Source organism: Lissotriton helveticus, chromosome 8 (assembly GCF_964261635.1).
Source record: "Lissotriton helveticus chromosome 8, aLisHel1.1, whole genome shotgun sequence".
Classification (NCBI taxonomy): domain Eukaryota; kingdom Metazoa; phylum Chordata; class Amphibia; order Caudata; family Salamandridae; genus Lissotriton; species Lissotriton helveticus.
Window position 1 is genome coordinate 82272592 of NC_136069.1, and position 21106 is coordinate 82293697.

The 21106-nt window shown below is 57.5% G+C and overlaps 12 non-coding genes and 4 pseudogenes across 12 annotated transcripts; all 16 read right to left on the reverse strand.

The window, feature by feature from the left end:
• Nucleotides 1-397: 397 nt before the first annotated feature.
• Nucleotides 398-545, reverse strand: LOC144774419 (5S ribosomal RNA; annotated as a pseudogene).
• A 942-nt stretch (nt 546-1487) lies between these two features.
• Nucleotides 1488-1606, reverse strand: LOC144774359 (5S ribosomal RNA). The gene has a single exon (XR_013600196.1). It is a non-coding gene; the product is annotated as a 5S ribosomal RNA (ribosomal RNA).
• Nucleotides 1607-3807: 2201 nt separating this feature from the next.
• On the reverse strand, nt 3808-3926 carry LOC144774360 (5S ribosomal RNA). The gene has a single exon (XR_013600198.1). It is a non-coding gene; the product is annotated as a 5S ribosomal RNA (ribosomal RNA).
• Nucleotides 3927-4826: 900 nt separating this feature from the next.
• Nucleotides 4827-4945, reverse strand: LOC144774361 (5S ribosomal RNA). Its single transcript, XR_013600199.1, has one exon. It is a non-coding gene; the product is annotated as a 5S ribosomal RNA (ribosomal RNA).
• Nucleotides 4946-5893: 948 nt separating this feature from the next.
• LOC144774420 (5S ribosomal RNA) lies at nt 5894-6041 on the reverse strand (annotated as a pseudogene).
• A 954-nt stretch (nt 6042-6995) lies between these two features.
• LOC144774376 (5S ribosomal RNA) lies at nt 6996-7114 on the reverse strand. Its single transcript, XR_013600214.1, has one exon. It is a non-coding gene; the product is annotated as a 5S ribosomal RNA (ribosomal RNA).
• A 938-nt stretch (nt 7115-8052) lies between these two features.
• On the reverse strand, nt 8053-8171 carry LOC144774385 (5S ribosomal RNA). The gene has a single exon (XR_013600223.1). It is a non-coding gene; the product is annotated as a 5S ribosomal RNA (ribosomal RNA).
• A 934-nt stretch (nt 8172-9105) lies between these two features.
• On the reverse strand, nt 9106-9224 carry LOC144774362 (5S ribosomal RNA). The gene has a single exon (XR_013600200.1). It is a non-coding gene; the product is annotated as a 5S ribosomal RNA (ribosomal RNA).
• Nucleotides 9225-10159: 935 nt separating this feature from the next.
• Nucleotides 10160-10272, reverse strand: LOC144774428 (5S ribosomal RNA; annotated as a pseudogene).
• A 2201-nt stretch (nt 10273-12473) lies between these two features.
• On the reverse strand, nt 12474-12592 carry LOC144774159 (5S ribosomal RNA). The gene has a single exon (XR_013600101.1). It is a non-coding gene; the product is annotated as a 5S ribosomal RNA (ribosomal RNA).
• A 1042-nt stretch (nt 12593-13634) lies between these two features.
• On the reverse strand, nt 13635-13753 carry LOC144774364 (5S ribosomal RNA). The gene has a single exon (XR_013600202.1). It is a non-coding gene; the product is annotated as a 5S ribosomal RNA (ribosomal RNA).
• A 2201-nt stretch (nt 13754-15954) lies between these two features.
• Nucleotides 15955-16073, reverse strand: LOC144774365 (5S ribosomal RNA). Its single transcript, XR_013600203.1, has one exon. It is a non-coding gene; the product is annotated as a 5S ribosomal RNA (ribosomal RNA).
• Nucleotides 16074-16974: 901 nt separating this feature from the next.
• Nucleotides 16975-17093, reverse strand: LOC144774386 (5S ribosomal RNA). Its single transcript, XR_013600224.1, has one exon. It is a non-coding gene; the product is annotated as a 5S ribosomal RNA (ribosomal RNA).
• Nucleotides 17094-18042: 949 nt separating this feature from the next.
• On the reverse strand, nt 18043-18190 carry LOC144774421 (5S ribosomal RNA; annotated as a pseudogene).
• Nucleotides 18191-19129: 939 nt separating this feature from the next.
• Nucleotides 19130-19248, reverse strand: LOC144774378 (5S ribosomal RNA). Its single transcript, XR_013600215.1, has one exon. It is a non-coding gene; the product is annotated as a 5S ribosomal RNA (ribosomal RNA).
• Nucleotides 19249-20185: 937 nt separating this feature from the next.
• Nucleotides 20186-20304, reverse strand: LOC144774389 (5S ribosomal RNA). Its single transcript, XR_013600226.1, has one exon. It is a non-coding gene; the product is annotated as a 5S ribosomal RNA (ribosomal RNA).
• Nucleotides 20305-21106: the final 802 nt, after the last annotated feature.

A 21106-nucleotide genomic window follows, 5' to 3' on the forward strand; every position in this document is an offset into this window, starting at 1 on the left:
CTCAGCAGCCCCCTGCTCGCTCCCAGCCGAGAGAGGGGGGCCCGGAACCGGGGCCGGCGCAGCCCCTCAGCAGCAGCAGCAGCAGCAGCAGCAGCCCCTCAGCAGCAGCAGCAGCATGCAGCAGCAGCTTGCAGCAGCTCCCCAGTCTTAGCTGGGAGTCCTCTGTCCTGCCTTAGGGCAAAGCTTTTCTTCTTTTTCTTTCAGTTTTCGAGTTTACAGTTAAGGGCCACGTATATTGTAAACTCCATGCCGGATTCTTTATAAATACATACAAAAAAAAAAAAAGAGAGGAGAGGAGGAGAGCAGAATATTTTTTTTCTTTTAAAAAAGTGCTATGAGCAAGTTAGATTAGGTGTGAATGTGCAAGGGCCGAGCTTGGTGTCAGCGAGTGGCAAAATGCCTACAGCACCTGGTATTCCCAGGCGGTCTCCCATCCAAGTACTAACCAGGCCCGACCCTGCTTAGCTTCCGAGATCGGACGAGATCGGGCGCATTCAGGGTGATCGGACGAGATCGGGCGCATTCAGGGTGGTATGGCCGTAGGCACAAAAGGCTGCCGGTGCAGGCCTCTTGTGCCGAGGCAGCCCCCGTGACGTCACCAGGCTCCCTTCCAGTGCATTTGCACGTTTCCCTTTGAACACCTGCCCTCCCTTTCAAAGTCCCTGCACACGGCCATCTCTCGCGCTTGCTGAGGTGGGACCGCCCTTCCTGAGGGGCGGCACTACCAGCAGCAGACAAGCAGCCTGACGTTTTGATTCAACAAGCGCCTAGAAGGCACTTTGCTCGGGCCGCTTCTCTACGTGCCAAAGCCCCCCCCCCCCCCTCCTGCTGGCGGTGCGTTGGGGGGGGGGGGCTGAGCAGCTTAATGCTCACCCCAACTCTGGCGAGGCGACTTCTTGAACCCTCGAGCTCTGCCTGCAAGTCCCCTATTGTTGTTTTGTTTTGTTTTGAAATCAAGAACAGGCCCCTCGTGTGCAAATAACGCCCATGCCCCGGCCCTCTGTGGGTATAGAAGAGCGAGTGAGGCGAGGGTCCGAGTAGTCCAGGGCCCTTCATGTCACCCGCCTGGCTCTCTGCCACCCTCAGCAGCCCCCTGCTCGCTCCCAGCCGAGAGACCGGGGCCGGCGCAGCCCCTCAGCAGCAGCAGCAGCAGCAGCAGCAGCAGCAGCAGCAGCAGCAGCAGCAGCAGCAGCAGCAGCATGCAGCAGCAGCAGCAGCATGCAGCAGCTCCCCAGTCTTAGCTGGGAGTCCTCTGTCCTGCCTTAGGGCAAAGCTTTTCTTCTTTTTCTTTCAGTTTTCGAGTTTACAGTTAAGGGCCACGTATATTGTAAACTCCATGCCGGATTCTTTATAAATACATACAAAAAAAAAAAAAGAGAGGAGAGGAGGAGAGCAGAATATTTTTTTTCTTTTAAAAAAGTGCTATGAGCGAGTTAGATTAGGTGTGAATGTGCAAGGGCCGAGCTTGGTGTCAGCGAGTGGCAAAATGCCTACAGCACCTGGTATTCCCAGGCGGTCTCCCATCCAAGTACTAACCAGGCCCGACCCTGCTTAGCTTCCGAGATCGGACGAGATCGGGCGCATTCAGGGTGGTATGGCCGTAGGCATGAGAGACCTCCGGTTCAGGCCTCTTGTGCTGACAACCCCCTCCACTCTGGAACGTGCTGCGCTGCACCTCCCTTGCAAGCGTCACTCCAACAACCCTTTGCAAGCTTGCTACAGATAGCCAACAAAGAACAGCCCTCTCTTCCTCCAGCCTTGCACTCGCTTCTTTTCCAATCACACACAGGCTCCGGCCTCCCTTCAGGTGCCAGCCGGAGAACTAGCAAAGCAGCAGCCTGGGCTTTTCACGTTGGGGCACATTTACAATACCTGGCGCATCCCTGCCTATCAGCAGCAAGGATGTGCCAGTTATTGTGCGTCATGGATGCGCCGCATTCACGATGCGGCGCACCCTGGGGCAAAAATGGACAGATGCGTGACGCATCTGCTGCCGTAAAGGTGGCGCATTGCTGGAGTTGCGTCGCAGGGGCGACGCAGCTCCAGCAAGGCTCGGGGGTGCCCTATCCTTAAAATGCTGCGTCAATCCTTACGCCTGCTTCAAGCAGGCGCAGGGTTTTGACGCAGCATGGCCTTAAAAGTGACTGACTGAAATCTTGTCGATTTCACTCGGCCACTTTTGGGAGGCGTTCCTTGTAAATACCCCGCAGAGTGGCGCTGGCTTTGCGCCGCCACTGCGTCGCAACGGCGGTGTAAAAGAGGTGCATGGGGCTTGTAAAACTGCCCCCAAGTGCCTAGCCTTGCTTTGCACTGGCCTCTAAACGCACTCTATCAGGCCACTGCTCTATGTGGCAGCGCCTGCCAGGCTAGCGCTCTTCAACTCTGGCTCGCCCGCAGAAACATTGGGGGTGACACTTTTTCTTTTCTGTGCAGCTCTGGCTGCAAGTTTCCTTGTCTTTTTTATCCGGGACAGAGCCCTGATATGCAAGTCCCATCCATGCCCAGGGCCCGCCCCGGTGTGCATAGAGAAAGAGAGATTCAGAGGAGGGACTGAGTGCTGCCTGGGTGAAGGGTCCTCCTTGCAAGCGGCCTGACTTCAGCAGCCGCTCCTCCTTGAAGGGAGTGAGGCCCCGCCCGCCCTTTTTGGACAAAAAGATTGCATGTCAGGCTGAAGAAAGGACAGCTAGACAAACGCTCTTTATGTTCAGACCAGGCAGCCAGGAGCTGGACATGCGCTAAATGCACAGGCTCGCGGCTGCCGAAGCTGAAGTTTGCTGGGCTGAGGACGTCACCGCTTCGGTGGGCCTGACCTCCTCAGCTCAGCAAATGTCCTGGAGGCCCCCTCGCGACGAGGGAGAGCGTCAGGGATAGCCTCGTAGCTGGGCGCTTCGTTTTTAAGCCCTGAAGTGCCAACGGCCGAGTGTCTGTCGCTGACTCTCTCCCCCATCCTGCTCTGTGACGAGTGAGGGACTGCTGCCTCCCCTCATTGGCTGACCAAGGTAGCAGTCCCAACCCTCCTGGCAGCTCCCCGAGCCCTGCAGCAGCAGGTAAGTGTCGCTTTTTTGTTGACTGTTTGGTTCGTGCGTGTTAGTATGTATGAGTGCATGTGTATTTGTGAGTGAGTCTCCTGACGGGGGGGGGGGGGGGGGAGAAGGGTGCGAGTGTCTGCATGTGAATGCATGAGTGTAAGTGAGTGTGCATGCGTGTGCGCCCCGCTCCCCTCTCGGTTGTACTGAACGGCACTCGTTGCCTGCCTCTCTGCCTCAGCCCTCCTCCTGCTCCCGGGCCGCTGGGAAAGGCCAAAAGAGGGGGACCAGGAACCGATGCTGCGACCCACTGGCGTCATGAAAAGTGAGGGTGCCTCCCTGCACGGTACTGAGAGGGGCCCCCTCCGGGCTCAATCAGGAGCTCTCTGGCCAGGAGTGCAGTGCCGAGGGGGCCCCTTGGAGATAGGGGCCCCCCACGCACCGCGGGGGCTGCGTGGGCCTGCGTTATGCCCCTGCTGCGACCGGAGCAGCCCAGCAGCAGCTTGCAGCCGCCGGCAGAAGAAAACCCTCAGCTGGGGGGTGGTGAGGGGTCCCCTGTCCCCTGTCCTATCTTAGGGCAAAGAGTTTCATCTTTTTTGACCCAGTGTAAAGTGCAGCCGAATTTTCAATTTCCGAATGGAAAGTTATGGACCCTGCGTGTCGTGAACTCGATGGCGTTTTCTTTTTGAAGAAAGTTGCGATCAAATAATAGAATAAATGCCCCCGCGAAAAAGAAGGAAAACAAAAAAAAAAACGGAAGTGCCTGTAGCGAGAAGCAAAATGCCTACAGCACCTGGTATTCCCAGGCGGTCTCCCATCCAAGTACTAACCAGGCCCGACCCTGCTTAGCTTCCGAGATCGGACGAGATCGGGCGCATTCAGGGTGGTATGGCCGTAGGCACGAGAGGCTGCCGGTGCAGGCCTCTTGTGCAGGGGCAGCCCCCGTGACGTCACCAGGCTCCCTTCCAGTGCATTTGCACGTTTCCCTTTGAACACCTGCCCTCCCTTTCAAAGTCCCTGCACACGGCCATCTCTCGCGCTTGCTGAGGTGGGACCGCCCTTCCTGAGGGGCCGGCACTACCAGCAGCAGACAAGCAGCCTGACGTTTTGATTCAACAAGCGCCTAGAAGGCACTTTGCTCGGGCCGCTTCTCTACGTGCCAAAGCCCCCCCCCCCTCCTGTTGGGGGGGGGGCGGGGGGGGGGGGGGCTGAGCAGCTTAATGCTCACCCCAACTCTGGCGAGGCGACTTCTTGAACCCTCGAGCTCTGCCTGCAAGTCCCCTATTGTTGTTTTGTTTTGTTTTGAAATCAAGAACAGGCCCCTCGTGTGCAAATAACGCCCATGCCCCGGCCCTCTGTGGGTATAGAAGAGCGAGTGAGGCGAGGGTCCGAGTAGTCCAGGGCCCTTCATGTCACCCGCCTGGCTCTCTGCCACCCTCAGCAGCCCCCTGCTCGCTCCCAGCCGAGAGAGGGGGGCCCGGAACCGGGGCCGGCGCAGCCCCTCAGCAGCAGCAGCAGCAGCAGCAGCAGCATGCAGCAGCTCCCCAGTCTTAGCTGGGAGTCCTCTGTCCTGCCTTAGGGCAAAGCTTTTCTTCTTTTTCTTTCAGTTTTCGAGTTTACAGTTAAGGGCCACGTATATTGTAAACTCCATGCCGGATTCTTTATAAATACATACAAAAAAAAAAAAAGAGAGGAGAGGAGGAGAGCAGAATATTTTTTTTCTTTTAAAAAAGTGCTATGAGCGAGTTAGATTAGGTGTGAATGTGCAAGGGCCGAGCTTGGTGTCAGCGAGTGGCAAAATGCCTACAGCACCTGGTATTCCCAGGCGGTCTCCCATCCAAGTACTAACCAGGCCCGACCCTGCTTAGCTTCCGAGATCGGACGAGATCGGGCGCATTCAGGGTGGTATGGCCGTAGGCACGAGAGGCCTCCGGTTCAGGCCTCTTGTGCAGAGGCAGCCCCCGTGACGTCACCAGGCTCCCTTCCAGTGCATTTGCACGTTTCCCTTTGAACACCTGCCCTCCTTTTCAAAGTCCCTGCACACGGCCATCTCTCGCGCTTGCTGAGGTGGGACCGCCCTTCCTGAGGGGCGGCACTACCAGCAGCAGACAAGCAGCCTGACGTTTTGATTCAACAAGCGCCTAGAAGGCACTTTGCTCGGGCCGCTTCTCTACGTGCCAAAGCCCCCCCCCCCTCCTGCTGGCGGTGCGTTGGGGGGGGGGGGGGTGGGGGGGGGGGCTGAGCAGCTTAATGCTCACCCCAACTCTGGCGAGGCGACTTCTTGAACCCTCGAGCTCTGCCTGCAAGTCCCCTATTGTTGTTTTGTTTTGTTTTGAAATCAAGAACAGGCCCCTCGTGTGCAAATAACGCCCATGCCCCGGCCCTCTGTGGGTATAGAAGAGCGAGTGAGGCGAGGGTCCGAGTAGTCCAGGGCCCTTCATGTCACCCGCCTGGCTCTCTGCCACCCTCAGCAGCCCCCTGCTCGCTCCCAGCCGAGAGAGGGGGGCCCGGAACCGGGGCCGGCGCAGCCCCTCAGCAGCAGCAGCAGCAGCAGCAGCAGCAGCAGCAGCAGCAGCAGCATGCAGCAGCAGCAGCAGCATGCAGCAGCTCCCCAGTCTTAGCTGGGAGTCCTCTGTCCTGCCTTAGGGCAAAGCTTTTCTTCTTTTTCTTTCAGTTTTCGAGTTTACAGTTAAGGGCCACGTATATTGTAAACTCCATGCCGGATTCTTTATAAATACATACAAAAAAAAAAAAAGAGAGGAGAGGAGGAGAGCAGAATATTTTTTTTCTTTTAAAAAAGTGCTATGAGCAAGTTAGATTAGGTGTGAATGTGCAAGGGCCGAGCTTGGTGTCAGCGAGTGGCAAAATGCCTACAGCACCTGGTATTCCCAGGCGGTCTCCCATCCAAGTACTAACCAGGCCCGACCCTGCTTAGCTTCCGAGATCGGACGAGATCGGGCGCATTCAGGGTGATCGGACGAGATCGGGCGCATTCAGGGTGGTATGGCCGTAGGCACAAAAGGCTGCCGGTGCAGGCCTCTTGTGCCGAGGCAGCCCCCGTGACGTCACCAGGCTCCCTTCCAGTGCATTTGCACGTTTCCCTTTGAACACCTGCCCTCCCTTTCAAAGTCCCTGCACACGGCCATCTCTCGCGCTTGCTGAGGTGGGACCGCCCTTCCTGAGGGGCGGCACTACCAGCAGCAGACAAGCAGCCTGACGTTTTGATTCAACAAGCGCCTAGAAGGCACTCTGCTCGGGCCGCTTCTCTACGTGCCAAAGCCCCCCCCCCCCCCTCCTGCTGGCGGTGCGTTGGGGGGGGGGGGCTGAGCAGCTTAATGCTCACCCCAACTCTGGCGAGGCGACTTCTTGAACCCTCGAGCTCTGCCTGCAAGTCCCCTATTGTTGTTTTGTTTTGTTTTGAAATCAAGAACAGGCCCCTCGTGTGCAAATAACGCCCATGCCCCGGCCCTCTGTGGGTATAGAAGAGCGAGTGAGGCGAGGGTCCGAGTAGTCCAGGGCCCTTCATGTCACCCGCCTGGCTCTCTGCCACCCTCAGCAGCCCCCTGCTCGCTCCCAGCCGAGAGACCGGGGCCGGCGCAGCCCCTCAGCAGCAGCAGCAGCAGCAGCAGCAGCAGCAGCAGCAGCAGCAGCAGCAGCAGCAGCAGCAGCAGCAGCAGCAGCATGCAGCAGCAGCAGCAGCATGCAGCAGCTCCCCAGTCTTAGCTGGGAGTCCTCTGTCCTGCCTTAGGGCAAAGCTTTTCTTCTTTTTCTTTCAGTTTTCGAGTTTACAGTTAAGGGCCACGTATATTGTAAACTCCATGCCGGATTCTTTATAAATACATACAAAAAAAAAAAAAGAGAGGAGAGGAGGAGAGCAGAATATTTTTTTTCTTTTAAAAAAGTGCTATGAGCGAGTTAGATTAGGTGTGAATGTGCAAGGGCCGAGCTTGGTGTCAGCGAGTGGCAAAATGCCTACAGCACCTGGTATTCCCAGGCGGTCTCCCATCCAAGTACTATCCAGGCCCGACCCTGCTTAGCTTCCGAGATCGGACGAGATCGGGCGCATTCAGGGTGGTATGGCCGTAGGCACGAGAGGCTGCCGGTGCAGGCCTCTTGTGCAGAGGCAGCCCCCGTGACGTCACCAGGCTCCCTTCCAGTGCATTTGCACGTTTCCCTTTGAACACCTGCCCTCCCTTTCAAAGTCCCTGCACACGGCCATCTCTCGCGCTTGCTGAGGTGGGACCGCCCTTCCTGAGGGGCCGGCACTACCAGCAGCAGACAAGCAGCCTGACGTTTTGATTCAACAAGCGCCTAGAAGGCACTTTGCTCGGGCCGCTTCTCTACGTGCCAAAGCCCCCCCCCCCCTCCTGTTGGGGGGGGGGCGGGGGGGGGGGGGGGCTGAGCAGCTTAATGCTCACCCCAACTCTGGCGAGGCGACTTCTTGAACCCTCGAGCTCTGCCTGCAAGTCCCCTATTGTTGTTTTGTTTTGTTTTGAAATCAAGAACAGGCCCCTCGTGTGCAAATAACGCCCATGCCCCGGCCCTCTGTGGGTATAGAAGAGCGAGTGAGGCGAGGGTCCGAGTAGTCCAGGGCCCTTCATGTCACCCGCCTGGCTCTCTGCCACCCTCAGCAGCCCCCTGCTCGCTCCCAGCCGAGAGAGGGGGGCCCGGAACCGGGGCCGGCGCAGCCCCTCAGCAGCAGCAGCAGCAGCAGCAGCAGCAGCCCCTCAGCAGCAGCAGCAGCATGCAGCAGCAGCATGCAGCAGCTCCCCAGTCTTAGCTGGGAGTCCTCTGTCCTGCCTTAGGGCAAAGCTTTTCTTCTTTTTCTTTCAGTTTTCGAGTTTACAGTTAAGGGCCACGTATATTGTAAACTCCATGCCGGATTCTTTATAAATACATACAAAAAAAAAAAAAGAGAGGAGAGGAGGAGAGCAGAATATTTTTTTTCTTTTAAAAAAGTGCTATGAGCGAGTTAGATTAGGTGTGAATGTGCAAGGGCCGAGCTTGGTGTCAGCGAGTGGCAAAATGCCTACAGCACCTGGTATTCCCAGGCGGTCTCCCATCCAAGTACTATCCAGGCCCGACCCTGCTTAGTTTCCGAGATCGGACGAGATCGGGCGCATTCAGGGTGGTATGGCCGTAGGCACGAGAGGCCTCCGGTTCAGGCCTCTTGTGCAGAGGCAGCCCCCGTGACGTCACCAGGCTCCCTTCCAGTGCATTTGCACGTTTCCCTTTGAACACCTGCCCTCCCTTTCAAAGTCCCTGCACACGGCCATCTCTCGCGCTTGCTGAGGTGGGACCGCCCTTCCTGAGGGGCGGCACTACCAGCAGCAGACAAGCAGCCTGACGTTTTGATTCAACAAGCGCCTAGAAGGCACTTTGCTCGGGCCGCTTCTCTACGTGCCAAAGCCCCCCCCCCCCCCCTCCTGCTGGCGGTGCGTTGGGGGGGGGGGGGCTGAGCAGCTTAATGCTCACCCCAACTCTGGCGAGGCGACTTCTTGAACCCTCGAGCTCTGCCTGCAAGTCCCCTATTGTTGTTTTGTTTTGTTTTGAAATCAAGAACAGGCCCCTCGTGTGCAAATAACGCCCATGCCCCGGCCCTCTGTGGGTATAGAAGAGCGAGTGAGGCGAGGGTCCGAGTAGTCCAGGGCCCTTCATGTCACCCGCCTGGCTCTCTGCCACCCTCAGCAGCCCCCTGCTCGCTCCCAGCCGAGAGACCGGGGCCGGCGCAGCCCCTCAGCAGCAGCAGCAGCAGCAGCAGCAGCAGCAGCAGCAGCAGCAGCAGCAGCAGCATGCAGCAGCAGCAGCAGCATGCAGCAGCTCCCCAGTCTTAGCTGGGAGTCCTCTGTCCTGCCTTAGGGCAAAGCTTTTCTTCTTTTTCTTTCAGTTTTCGAGTTTACAGTTAAGGGCCACGTATATTGTAAACTCCATGCCGGATTCTTTATAAATACATACAAAAAAAAAAAAAGAGAGGAGAGGAGGAGAGCAGAATATTTTTTTCTTTTAAAAAAGTGCTATGAGCGAGTTAGATTAGGTGTGAATGTGCAAGGGCCGAGCTTGGTGTCAGCGAGTGGCAAAATGCCTACAGCACCTGGTATTCCCAGGCGGTCTCCCATCCAAGTACTAACCAGGCCCGACCCTGCTTAGCTTCCGAGATCGGACGAGATCGGGCGCATTCAGGGTGGTATGGCCGTAGGCACGAGAGGCTGCCGGTGCAGGCCTCTTGTGCAGAGGCAGCCCCCGTGACGTCACCAGGCTCCCTTCCAGTGCATTTGCACGTTTCCCTTTGAACACCTGCCCTCCCTTTCAAAGTCCCTGCACACGGCCATCTCTCGCGCTTGCTGAGGTGGGACCGCCCTTCCTGAGGGGCCGGCACTACCAGCAGCAGACAAGCAGCCTGACGTTTTGATTCAACAAGCGCCTAGAAGGCACTTTGCTCGGGCCGCTTCTCTACGTGCCAAAGCCCCCCCCCCCCTCCTGCTGGCGGTGCGTTGGGGGGGGGGGGCTGAGCAGCTTAATGCTCACCCCAACTCTGGCGAGGCGACTTCTTGAACCCTCGAGCTCTGCCTGCAAGTCCCCTATTGTTGTTTTGTTTTGTTTTGAAATCAAGAACAGGCCCCTCGTGTGCAAATAACGCCCATGCCCCGGCCCTCTGTGGGTATAGAAGAGCGAGTGAGGCGAGGGTCCGAGTAGTCCAGGGCCCTTCATGTCACCCGCCTGGCTCTCTGCCACCCTCAGCAGCCCCCTGCTCGCTCCCAGCCGAGAGACCGGGGCCGGCGCAGCCCCTCAGCAGCAGCAGCAGCAGCAGCAGCAGCAGCAGCAGCAGCAGCAGCAGCAGCAGCAGCATGCAGCAGCAGCAGCAGCATGCAGCAGCTCCCCAGTCTTAGCTGGGAGTCCTCTGTCCTGCCTTAGGGCAAAGCTTTTCTTCTTTTTCTTTCAGTTTTCGAGTTTACAGTTAAGGGCCACGTATATTGTAAACTCCATGCCGGATTCTTTATAAATACATACAAAAAAAAAAAAAGAGAGGAGAGGAGGAGAGCAGAATATTTTTTTTCTTTTAAAAAAGTGCTATGAGCGAGTTAGATTAGGTGTGAATGTGCAAGGGCCGAGCTTGGTGTCAGCGAGTGGCAAAATGCCTACAGCACCTGGTATTCCCAGGCGGTCTCCCATCCAAGTACTAACCAGGCCCGACCCTGCTTAGCTTCCGAGCGAGATCGGGCGCATTCAGGGTGGTATGGCCGTAGGCATGAGAGACCTCCGGTTCAGGCCTCTTGTGCTGACAACCCCCTCCACTCTGGAACGTGCTGCGCTGCACCTCCCTTGCAAGCGTCACTCCAACAACCCTTTGCAAGCTTGCTACAGATAGCCAACAAAGAACAGCCCTCTCTTCCTCCAGCCTTGCACTCGCTTCTTTTCCAATCACACACAGGCTCCGGCCTCCCTTCAGGTGCCAGCCGGAGAACTAGCAAAGCAGCAGCCTGGGCTTTTCACGTTGGGGCACATTTACAATACCTGGCGCATCCCTGCCTATCAGCAGCAAGGATGTGCCAGTTATTGTGCGTCATGGATGCGCCGCATTCACGATGCGGCGCACCATGGGGCAAAAAATGGACAGATGCGTGACGCATCTGCTGCCGTAAAGGTGGCGCATTGCTGGAGTTGCGTCGCAGGGGCGACGCAGCTCCAGCAAGGCTCGGGGGTGCCCTATCCTTAAAATGCTGCGTCAATCCTTACGCCTGCTTCAAGCAGGCGCAGGGTTTTGACGCAGCATGGCCTTAAAAGTGACTGACTGAAATCTTGTCGATTTCACTCGGCCACTTTTGGGAGGCGTTCCTTGTAAATACCCCGCAGAGTGGCGCTGGCTTTGCGCCGCCACTGCGTCGCAACGGCGGTGTAAAAGAGGTGCATGGGGCTTGTAAAACTGCCCCCAAGTGCCTAGCCTTGCTTTGCACTGGCCTCTAAACGCACTCTATCAGGCCACTGCTCTATGTGGCAGCGCCTGCCAGGCTAGCGCTCTTCAACTCTGGCTCGCCCGCAGAAACATTGGGGGTGACACTTTTTCTTTTCTGTGCAGCTCTGGCTGCAAGTTTCCTTGTCTTTTTTATCCGGGACAGAGCCCTGATATGCAAGTCCCATCCATGCCCAGGGCCCGCCCCGGTGTGCATAGAGCAAGAGAGATTCAGAGGAGGGACTGAGTGCTGCCTGGGTGAAGGGTCCTCCTTGCAAGCGGCCTGACTTCAGCAGCCGCTCCTCCTTGAAGGGAGTGAGGCCCCGCCCGCCCTTTTTGGACAAAAAGATTGCATGTCAGGCTGAAGAAAGGACAGCTAGACAAACGCTCTTTATGTTCAGACCAGGCAGCCAGGAGCTGGACATGCGCTAAATGCACAGGCTCGCGGCTGCCTAAGCTGAAGTTTGCTGGGCTGAGGACGTCACCGCTTCGGTGGGCCTGACCTCCTCAGCTCAGCAAATGTCCTGGAGGCCCCCTCGCGACGAGGGAGAGCGTCAGGGATAGCCTCGTAGCTGGGCGCTTCGTTTTTAAGCCCTGAAGTGCCAACGGCCGAGTGTCTGTCGCTGACTCTCTCCCCCATCCTGCTCTGTGACGAGTGAGGGACTGCTGCCTCCCCTCATTGGCTGACCAAGGTAGCAGTCCCAACCCTCCTGGCAGCTCCCCGAGCCCTGCAGCAGCAGGTAAGTGTCGCTTTTTTGTTGACTGTTTGGTTCGTGCGTGTTAGTATGTATGAGTGCATGTGCATTTGTGAGTGAGTCTCCTGACAGGGGGGGGGGGGGGGAGAAGGGTGCGAGTGTCTGCATGTGAATGCATGAGTGTAAGTGAGTGTGCATGCGTGTGCGCCCCGCTCCCCTCTCGGTTGTACTGAACGGCACTCGTTGCCTGCCTCTCTGCCTCAGCCCTCCTCCTGCTCCCGGGCCGCTGGGAAAGGCCAAAAGAGGGGGACCAGGAACCGATGCTGCGACCCACTGGCGTCATGAAAAGTGAGGGTGCCTCCCTGCACGGTACTGAGAGGGGCCCCCTCCGGGCTCAATCAGGAGCTCTCTGGCCAGGAGTGCAGTGCCGAGGGGGCCCCTTGGAGATAGGGGCCCCCCACGCACCGCGGGGGCTGCGTGGGCCTGCGTTATGCCCCTGCTGCGACCGGAGCAGCCCAGCAGCAGCTTGCAGCCGCCGGCAGAAGAAAACCCTCAGCTGGGGGGTGGTGAGGGGTCCCCTGTCCCCTGTCCTATCTTAGGGCAAAGAGTTTCATCTTTTTTGACCCAGTGTAAAGTGCAGCCGAATTTTCAATTTCCGAATGGAAAGTTATGGACCCTGCGTGTCGTGAACTCGATGGCGTTTTCTTTTTGAAGAAAGTTGCGATCAAATAATAGAATAAATGCCCCCGCGAAAAAGAAGGAAAACAAAAAAAAAAACGGAAGTGCCTGTAGCGAGAAGCAAAATGCCTACAGCACCTGGTATTCCCAGGCGGTCTCCCATCCAAGTACTAACCAGGCCCGACCCTGCTTAGCTTCCGAGATCGGACGGGATCGGGCGCATTCAGGGTGGTATGGCCGTAGGCACGAGAGGCTGCCGGTGCAGGCCTCTTGTGCAGAGGCAGCCCCCGTGACGTCACCAGGCTCCCTTCCAGTGCATTTGCACGTTTCCCTTTGAACACCTGCCCTCCCTTTCAAAGTCCCTGCACACGGCCATCTCTCGCGCTTGCTGAGGTGGGACCGCCCTTCCTGAGGGGCCGGCACTACCAGCAGCAGACAAGCAGCCTGACGTTTTGATTCAACAAGCGCCTAGAAGGCACTTTGCTCGGGCCGCTTCTCTACGTGCCAAAGCCCCCCCCCCCTCCTGTTGGGGGGGGGGGGCGGGGGGGGGGGGCTGAGCAGCTTAATGCTCACCCCAACTCTGGCGAGGCGACTTCTTGAACCCTCGAGCTCTGCCTGCAAGTCCCCTATTGTTGTTTTGTTTTGTTTTGAAATCAAGAACAGGCCCCTCGTGTGCAAATAACGCCCATGCCCCGGCCCTCTGTGGGTATAGAAGAGCGAGTGAGGCGAGGGTCCGAGTAGTCCAGGGCCCTTCATGTCACCCGCCTGGCTCTCTGCCACCCTCAGCAGCCCCCTGCTCGCTCCCAGCCGAGAGAGGGGGGCCCGGAACCGGGGCCGGCGCAGCGCAGCAGCAGCAGCAGCAGCAGCAGCAGCAGCAGCAGCAGCAGCAGCAGCAGCAGCAGCAGCAGCAGCAGCAGCAGCAGCAGCAGCAGCAGCAGCAGCAGCAGCAGCAGCAGCAGCAGCAGCAGCAGCAGCAGCAGCAGCAGCAGCAGCAGCAGCAGCAGCAGCAGCAGCAGCATGCATCAGCTCCCCAGTCTTAGCTGGGAGTCCTCTGTCCTGCCTTAGGGCAAAGCTTTTCTTCTTTTTCTTTCAGTTTTCGAGTTTACAGTTAAGGGCCACGTATATTGTAAACTCCATGCCGGATTCTTTATAAATACATACAAAAAAAAAAAAAAGAGAGGAGAGGAGGAGAGCAGAATATTTTTTTTCTTTTAAAAAAGTGCTATGAGCGAGTTAGATTAGGTGTGAATGTGCAAGGGCCGAGCTTGGTGTCAGCGAGTGGCAAAATGCCTACAGCACCTGGTATTCCCAGGCGGTCTCCCATCCAAGTACTAACCAGGCCCGACCCTGCTTAGCTTCCGAGATCGGACGAGATCGGGCGCATTCAGGGTGGTATGGCCGTAGGCATGAGAGACCTCCGGTTCAGGCCTCTTGTGCTGACAACCCCCTCCACTCTGGAACGTGCTGCGCTGCACCTCCCTTGCAAGCGTCACTCCAACAACCCTTTGCAAGCTTGCTAGAGATAGCCAACAAAGAACAGCCCTCTCTTCCTCCAGCCTTGCACTCGCTTCTTTTCCAATCACACACAGGCTCCGGCCTCCCTTCAGGTGCCAGCCGGAGAACTAGCAAAGCAGCAGCCTGGGCTTTTCACGTTGGGGCACATTTACAATACCTGGCGCATCCCTGCCTATCAGCAGCAAGGATGTGCCAGTTATTGTGCGTCATGGATGCGCCGCATTCACGATGCGGCGCACCATGGGGCAAAAAATGGACAGATGCGTGACGCATCTGCTGCCGTAAAGGTGGCGCATTGCTGGAGTTGCGTCGCAGGGGCGACGCAGCTCCAGCAAGGCTCGGGGGTGCCCTATCCTTAAAATGCTGCGTCAATCCTTACGCCTGCTTCAAGCAGGCGCAGGGTTTTGACGCAGCATGGCCTTAAAAGTGACTGACTGAAATCTTGTCGATTTCACTCGGCCACTTTTGGGAGGCGTTCCTTGTAAATACCCCGCAGAGTGGCGCTGGCTTTGCGCCGCCACTGCGTCGCAACGGCGGTGTAAAAGAGGTGCATGGGGCTTGTAAAACTGCCCCCAAGTGCCTAGCCTTGCTTTGCACTGGCCTCTAAACGCACTCTATCAGGCCACTGCTCTATGTGGCAGCGCCTGCCAGGCTAGCGCTCTTCAACTCTGGCTCGCCCGCAGAAACATTGGGGGTGACACTTTTTCTTTTCTGTGCAGCTCTGGCTGCAAGTTTCCTTGTCTTTTTTATCCGGGACAGAGCCCTGATATGCAAGTCCCATCCATGCCCAGGGCCCGCCCCGGTGTGCATAGAGCAAGAGAGATTCAGAGGAGGGACTGAGTGCTGCCTGGGTGAAGGGTCCTCCTTGCAAGCGGCCTGACTTCAGCAGCCGCTCCTCCTTGAAGGGAGTGAGGCCCCGCCCGCCCTTTTTGGACAAAAAGATTGCATGTCAGGCTGAAGAAAGGACAGCTAGACAAACGCTCTTTATGTTCAGACCAGGCAGCCAGGAGCTGGACATGCGCTAAATGCACAGGCTCGCGGCTGCCTAAGCTGAAGTTTGCTGGGCTGAGGACGTCACCGCTTCGGTGGGCCTGACCTCCTCAGCTCAGCAAATGTCCTGGAGGCCCCCTCGCGACGAGGGAGAGCGTCAGGGATAGCCTCGTAGCTGGGCGCTTCGTTTTTAAGCCCTGAAGTGCCAACGGCCGAGTGTCTGTCGCTGACTCTCTCCCCCATCCTGCTCTGTGACGAGTGAGGGACTGCTGCCTCCCCTCATTGGCTGACCAAGGTAGCAGTCCCAACCCTCCTGGCAGCTCCCCGAGCCCTGCAGCAGCAGGTAAGTGTCGCTTTTTTGTTGACTGTTTGGTTCGTGCGTGTTAGTATGTATGAGTGCATGTGCATTTGTGAGTGAGTCTCCTGACAGGGGGGGGGGGGGGGAGAAGGGTGCGAGTGTCTGCATGTGAATGCATGAGTGTAAGTGAGTGTGCATGCGTGTGCGCCCCGCTCCCCTCTCGGTTGTACTGAACGGCACTCGTTGCCTGCCTCTCTGCCTCAGCCCTCCTCCTGCTCCCGGGCCGCTGGGAAAGGCCAAAAGAGGGGGACCAGGAACCGATGCTGCGACCCACTGGCGTCATGAAAAGTGAGGGTGCCTCCCTGCACGGTACTGAGAGGGGCCCCCTCCGGGCTCAATCAGGAGCTCTCTGGCCAGGAGTGCAGTGCCGAGGGGGCCCCTTGGAGATAGGGGCCCCCCACGCACCGCGGGGGCTGCGTGGGCCTGCGTTATGCCCCTGCTGCGACCGGAGCAGCCCAGCAGCAGCTTGCAGCCGCCGGCAGAAGAAAACCCTCAGCTGGGGGGTGGTGAGGGGTCCCCTGTCCCCTGTCCTATCTTAGGGCAAAGAGTTTCATCTTTTTTGACCCAGTGTAAAGTGCAGCCGAATTTTCAATTTCCGAATGGAAAGTTATGGACCCTGCGTGTCGTGAACTCGATGGCGTTTTCTTTTTGAAGAAAGTTGCGATCAAATAATAGAATAAATGCCCCCGCGAAAAAGAAGGAAAACAAAAAAAAAAACGGAAGTGCCTGTAGCGAGAAGCAAAATGCCTACAGCACCTGGTATTCCCAGGCGGTCTCCCATCCAAGTACTAACCAGGCCCGACCCTGCTTAGCTTCCGAGATCGGACGAGATCGGGCGCATTCAGGGTGGTATGGCCGTAGGCACGAGAGGCTGCCGGTGCAGGCCTCTTGTGCAGAGGCAGCCCCCGTGACGTCACCAGGCTCCCTTCCAGTGCATTTGCACGTTTCCCTTTGAACACCTGCCCTCCCTTTCAAAGTCCCTGCGCACGGCCATCTCTCGCGCTTGCTGAGGTGGGACCGCCCTTCCTGAGGGGCCGGCACTACCAGCAGCAGACAAGCAGCCTGACGTTTTGATTCAACAAGCGCCTAGAAGGCACTTTGCTCGGGCCGCTTCTCTACGTGCCAAAGCCCCCCCCCCTCCTGTTGGGGGGGGGGGCGGGGGGGGGGGGGGGCTGAGCAGCTTAATGCTCACCCCAACTCTGGCGAGGCGACTTCTTGAACCCTCGAGCTCTGCCTGCAAGTCCCCTATTGTTGTTTTGTTTTGTTTTGAAATCAAGAACAGGCCCCTCGTGTGCAAATAACGCCCATGCCCCGGCCCTCTGTGGGTATAGAAGAGCGAGTGAGGCGAGGGTCCGAGTAGTCCAGGGCCCTTCATGTCACCCGCCTGGCTCTCTGCCACCCTCAGCAGCCCCCTGCTCGCTCCCAGCCGAGAGAGGGGGGCCCGGAACCGGGGCCGGCGCAGCCCCTCAGCAGCAGCAGCAGCAGCAGCAGCAGCATGCAGCAGCTCCCCAGTCTTAGCTGGGAGTCCTCTGTCCTGCCTTAGGGCAAAGCTTTTCTTCTTTTTCTTTCAGTTTTCGAGTTTACAGTTAAGGGCCACGTATATTGTAAACTCCATGCCGGATTCTTTATAAATACATACAAAAAAAAAAAAAGAGAGGAGAGGAGGAGAGCAGAATATTTTTTTTCTTTTAAAAAAGTGCTATGAGCGAGTTAGATTAGGTGTGAATGTGCAAGGGCCGAGCTTGGTGTCAGCGAGTGGCAAAATGCCTACAGCACCTGGTATTCCCAGGCGGTCTCCCATCCAAGTACTATCCAGGCCCGACCCTGCTTAGTTTCCGAGATCGGACGAGATCGGGCGCATTCAGGGTGGTATGGCCGTAGGCACGAGAGGCCTCCGGTTCAGGCCTCTTGTGCAGAGGCAGCCCCCGTGACGTCACCAGGCTCCCTTCCAGTGCATTTGCACGTTTCCCTTTGAACACCTGCCCTCCCTTTCAAAGTCCCTGCACACGGCCATCTCTCGCGCTTGCTGAGGTGGGACCGCCCTTCCTGAGGGGCGGCACTACCAGCAGCAGACAAGCAGCCTGACGTTTTGATTCAACAAGCGCCTAGAAGGCACTTTGCTCGGGCCGCTTCTCTACGTGCCAAAGCCCCCCCCCCCTCCTGCTGGCGGTGCGTTGGGGGGGGGGGGGGTGGGGGGGGGGGCTGAGCAGCTTAATGCTCACCCCAACTCTGGCGAGGCGACTTCTTGAACCCTCGAGCTCTGCCTGCAAGTCCCCTATTGTTGTTTTGTTTTGTTTTGAAATCAAGAACAGGCCCCTCGTGTGCAAATAACGCCCATGCCCCGGCCCTCTGTGGGTATAGAAGAGCGAGTGAGGCGAGGGTCCGAGTAGTCCAGGGCCCTTCATGTCACCCGCCTGGCTCTCTGCCACCCTCAGCAGCCCCCTGCTCGCTCCCAGCCGAGAGAGGGGGGCCCGGAACCGGGGCCGGCGCAGCCCCTCAGCAGCAGCAGCAGCAGCAGCAGCAGCAGCAGCATGCAGCAGCAGCAGCAGCATGCAGCAGCAGCATGCAGCAGCTCCCCAGTCTTAGCTGGGAGTCCTCTGTCCTGCCTTAGGGCAAAGCTTTTCTTCTTTTTCTTTCAGTTTTCGAGTTTACAGTTAAGGGCCACGTATATTGTAAACTCCATGCCGGATTCTTTATAAATACATACAAAAAAAAAAAAAGAGAGGAGAGGAGGAGAGCAGAATATTTTTTTTCTTTTAAAAAAGTGCTATGAGCAAGTTAGATTAGGTGTGAATGTGCAAGGGCCGAGCTTGGTGTCAGCGAGTGGCAAAATGCCTACAGCACCTGGTATTCCCAGGCGGTCTCCCATCCAAGTACTAACCAGGCCCGACCCTGCTTAGCTTCCGAGATCGGACGAGATCGGGCGCATTCAGGGTGATCGGACGAGATCGGGCGCATTCAGGGTGGTATGGCCGTAGGCACAAAAGGCTGCCGGTGCAGGCCTCTTGTGCCGAGGCAGCCCCCGTGACGTCACCAGGCTCCCTTCCAGTGCATTTGCACGTTTCCCTTTGAACACCTGCCCTCCCTTTCAAAGTCCCTGCACACGGCCATCTCTCGCGCTTGCTGAGGTGGGACCGCCCTTCCTGAGGGGCGGCACTACCAGCAGCAGACAAGCAGCCTGACGTTTTGATTCAACAAGCGCCTAGAAGGCACTCTGCTCGGGCCGCTTCTCTACGTGCCAAAGCCCCCCCCCCCCCCTCCTGCTGGCGGTGCGTTGGGGGGGGGGGGCTGAGCAGCTTAATGCTCACCCCAACTCTGGCGAGGCGACTTCTTGAACCCTCGAGCTCTGCCTGCAAGTCCCCTATTGTTGTTTTGTTTTGTTTTGAAATCAAGAACAGGCCCCTCGTGTGCAAATAACGCCCATGCCCCGGCCCTCTGTGGGTATAGAAGAGCGAGTGAGGCGAGGGTCCGAGTAGTCCAGGGCCCTTCATGTCACCCGCCTGGCTCTCTGCCACCCTCAGCAGCCCCCTGCTCGCTCCCAGCCGAGAGACCGGGGCCGGCGCAGCCCCTCAGCAGCAGCAGCAGCAGCAGCAGCAGCAGCAGCAGCAGCAGCAGCAGCAGCAGCAGCAGCATGCAGCAGCAGCAGCAGCATGCAGCAGCTCCCCAGTCTTAGCTGGGAGTCCTCTGTCCTGCCTTAGGGCAAAGCTTTTCTTCTTTTTCTTTCAGTTTTCGAGTTTACAGTTAAGGGCCACGTATATTGTAAACTCCATGCCGGATTCTTTATAAATACATACAAAAAAAAAAAAAGAGAGGAGAGGAGGAGAGCAGAATATTTTTTTTCTTTTAAAAAAGTGCTATGAGCGAGTTAGATTAGGTGTGAATGTGCAAGGGCCGAGCTTGGTGTCAGCGAGTGGCAAAATGCCTACAGCACCTGGTATTCCCAGGCGGTCTCCCATCCAAGTACTATCCAGGCCCGACCCTGCTTAGCTTCCGAGATCGGACGAGATCGGGCGCATTCAGGGTGGTATGGCCGTAGGCACGAGAGGCCTCCGGTTCAGGCCTCTTGTGCAGAGGCAGCCCCCGTGACGTCACCAGGCTCCCTTCCAGTGCATTTGCACGTTTCCCTTTGAACACCTGCCCTCCCTTTCAAAGTCCCTGCACACGGCCATCTCTCGCGCTTGCTGAGGTGGGACCGCCCTTCCTGAGGGGCCGGCACTACCAGCAGCAGACAAGCAGCCTGACGTTTTGATTCAACAAGCGCCTAGAAGGCACTTTGCTCGGGCCGCTTCTCTACGTGCCAAAGCCCCCCCCCCCCTCCTGTTGGGGGGGGGGCGGGGGGGGGGGGGGCTGAGCAGCTTAATGCTCACCCCAACTCTGGCGAGGCGACTTCTTGAACCCTCGAGCTCTGCCTGCAAGTCCCCTATTGTTGTTTTGTTTTGTTTTGAAATCAAGAACAGGCCCCTCGTGTGCAAATAACGCCCATGCCCCGGCCCTCTGTGGGTATAGAAGAGCGAGTGAGGCGAGGGTCCGAGTAGTCCAGGGCCCTTCATGTCACCCGCCTGGCTCTCTGCCACCCTCAGCAGCCCCCTGCTCGCTCCCAGCCGAGAGAGGGGGGCCCGGAACCGGGGCCGGCGCAGCCCCTCAGCAGCAGCAGCAGCAGCAGCAGCAGCAGCCCCTCAGCAGCAGCAGCAGCATGCAGCAGCAGCATGCAGCAGCTCCCCAGTCTTAGCTGGGAGTCCTCTGTCCTGCCTTAGGGCAAAGCTTTTCTTCTTTTTCTTTCAGTTTTCGAGTTTACAGTTAAGGGCCACGTATATTGTAAACTCCATGCCGGATTCTTTATAAATACATACAAAAAAAAAAAAAGAGAGGAGAGGAGGAGAGCAGAATATTTTTTTTCTTTTAAAAAAGTGCTATGAGCGAGTTAGATTAGGTGTGAATGTGCAAGGGCCGAGCTTGGTGTCAGCGAGTGGCAAAATGCCTACAGCACCTGGTATTCCCAGGCGGTCTCCCATCCAAGTACTATCCAGGCCCGACCCTGCTTAGTTTCCGAGATCGGACGAGATCGGGCGCATTCAGGGTGGTATGGCCGTAGGCACGAGAGGCCTCCGGTTCAGGCCTCTTGTGCAGAGGCAGCCCCCGTGACGTCACCAGGCTCCCTTCCAGTGCATTTGCACGTTTCCCTTTGAACACCTGCCCTCCCTTTCAAAGTCCCTGCACACGGCCATCTCTCGCGCTTGCTGAGGTGGGACCGCCCTTCCTGAGGGGCGGCACTACCAGCAGCAGACAAGCAGCCTGACGTTTTGATTCAACAAGCGCCTAGAAGGCACTTTGCTCGGGCCGCTTCTCTACGTGCCAAAGCCCCCCCCCCCCCCCTCCTGCTGGCGGTGCGTTGGGGGGGGGGGGGCTGAGCAGCTTAATGCTCACCCCAACTCTGGCGAGGCGACTTCTTGAACCCTCGAGCTCTGCCTGCAAGTCCCCTATTGTTGTTTTGTTTTGTTTTGAAATCAAGAACAGGCCCCTCGTGTGCAAATAACGCCCATGCCCCGGCCCTCTGTGGGTATAGAAGAGCGAGTGAGGCGAGGGTCCGAGTAGTCCAGGGCCCTTCATGTCACCCGCCTGGCTCTCTGCCACCCTCAGCAGCCCCCTGCTCGCTCCCAGCCGAGAGACCGGGGCCGGCGCAGCCCCTCAGCAGCAGCAGCAGCAGCAGCAGCAGCAGCAGCAGCAGCAGCAGCAGCAGCAGCATGCAGCAGCAGCAGCAGCATGCAGCAGCTCCCCAGTCTTAGCTGGGAGTCCTCTGTCCTGCCTTAGGGCAAAGCTTTTCTTCTTTTTCTTTCAGTTTTCGAGTTTACAGTTAAGGGCCACGTATATTGTAAACTCCATGCCGGATTCTTTATAA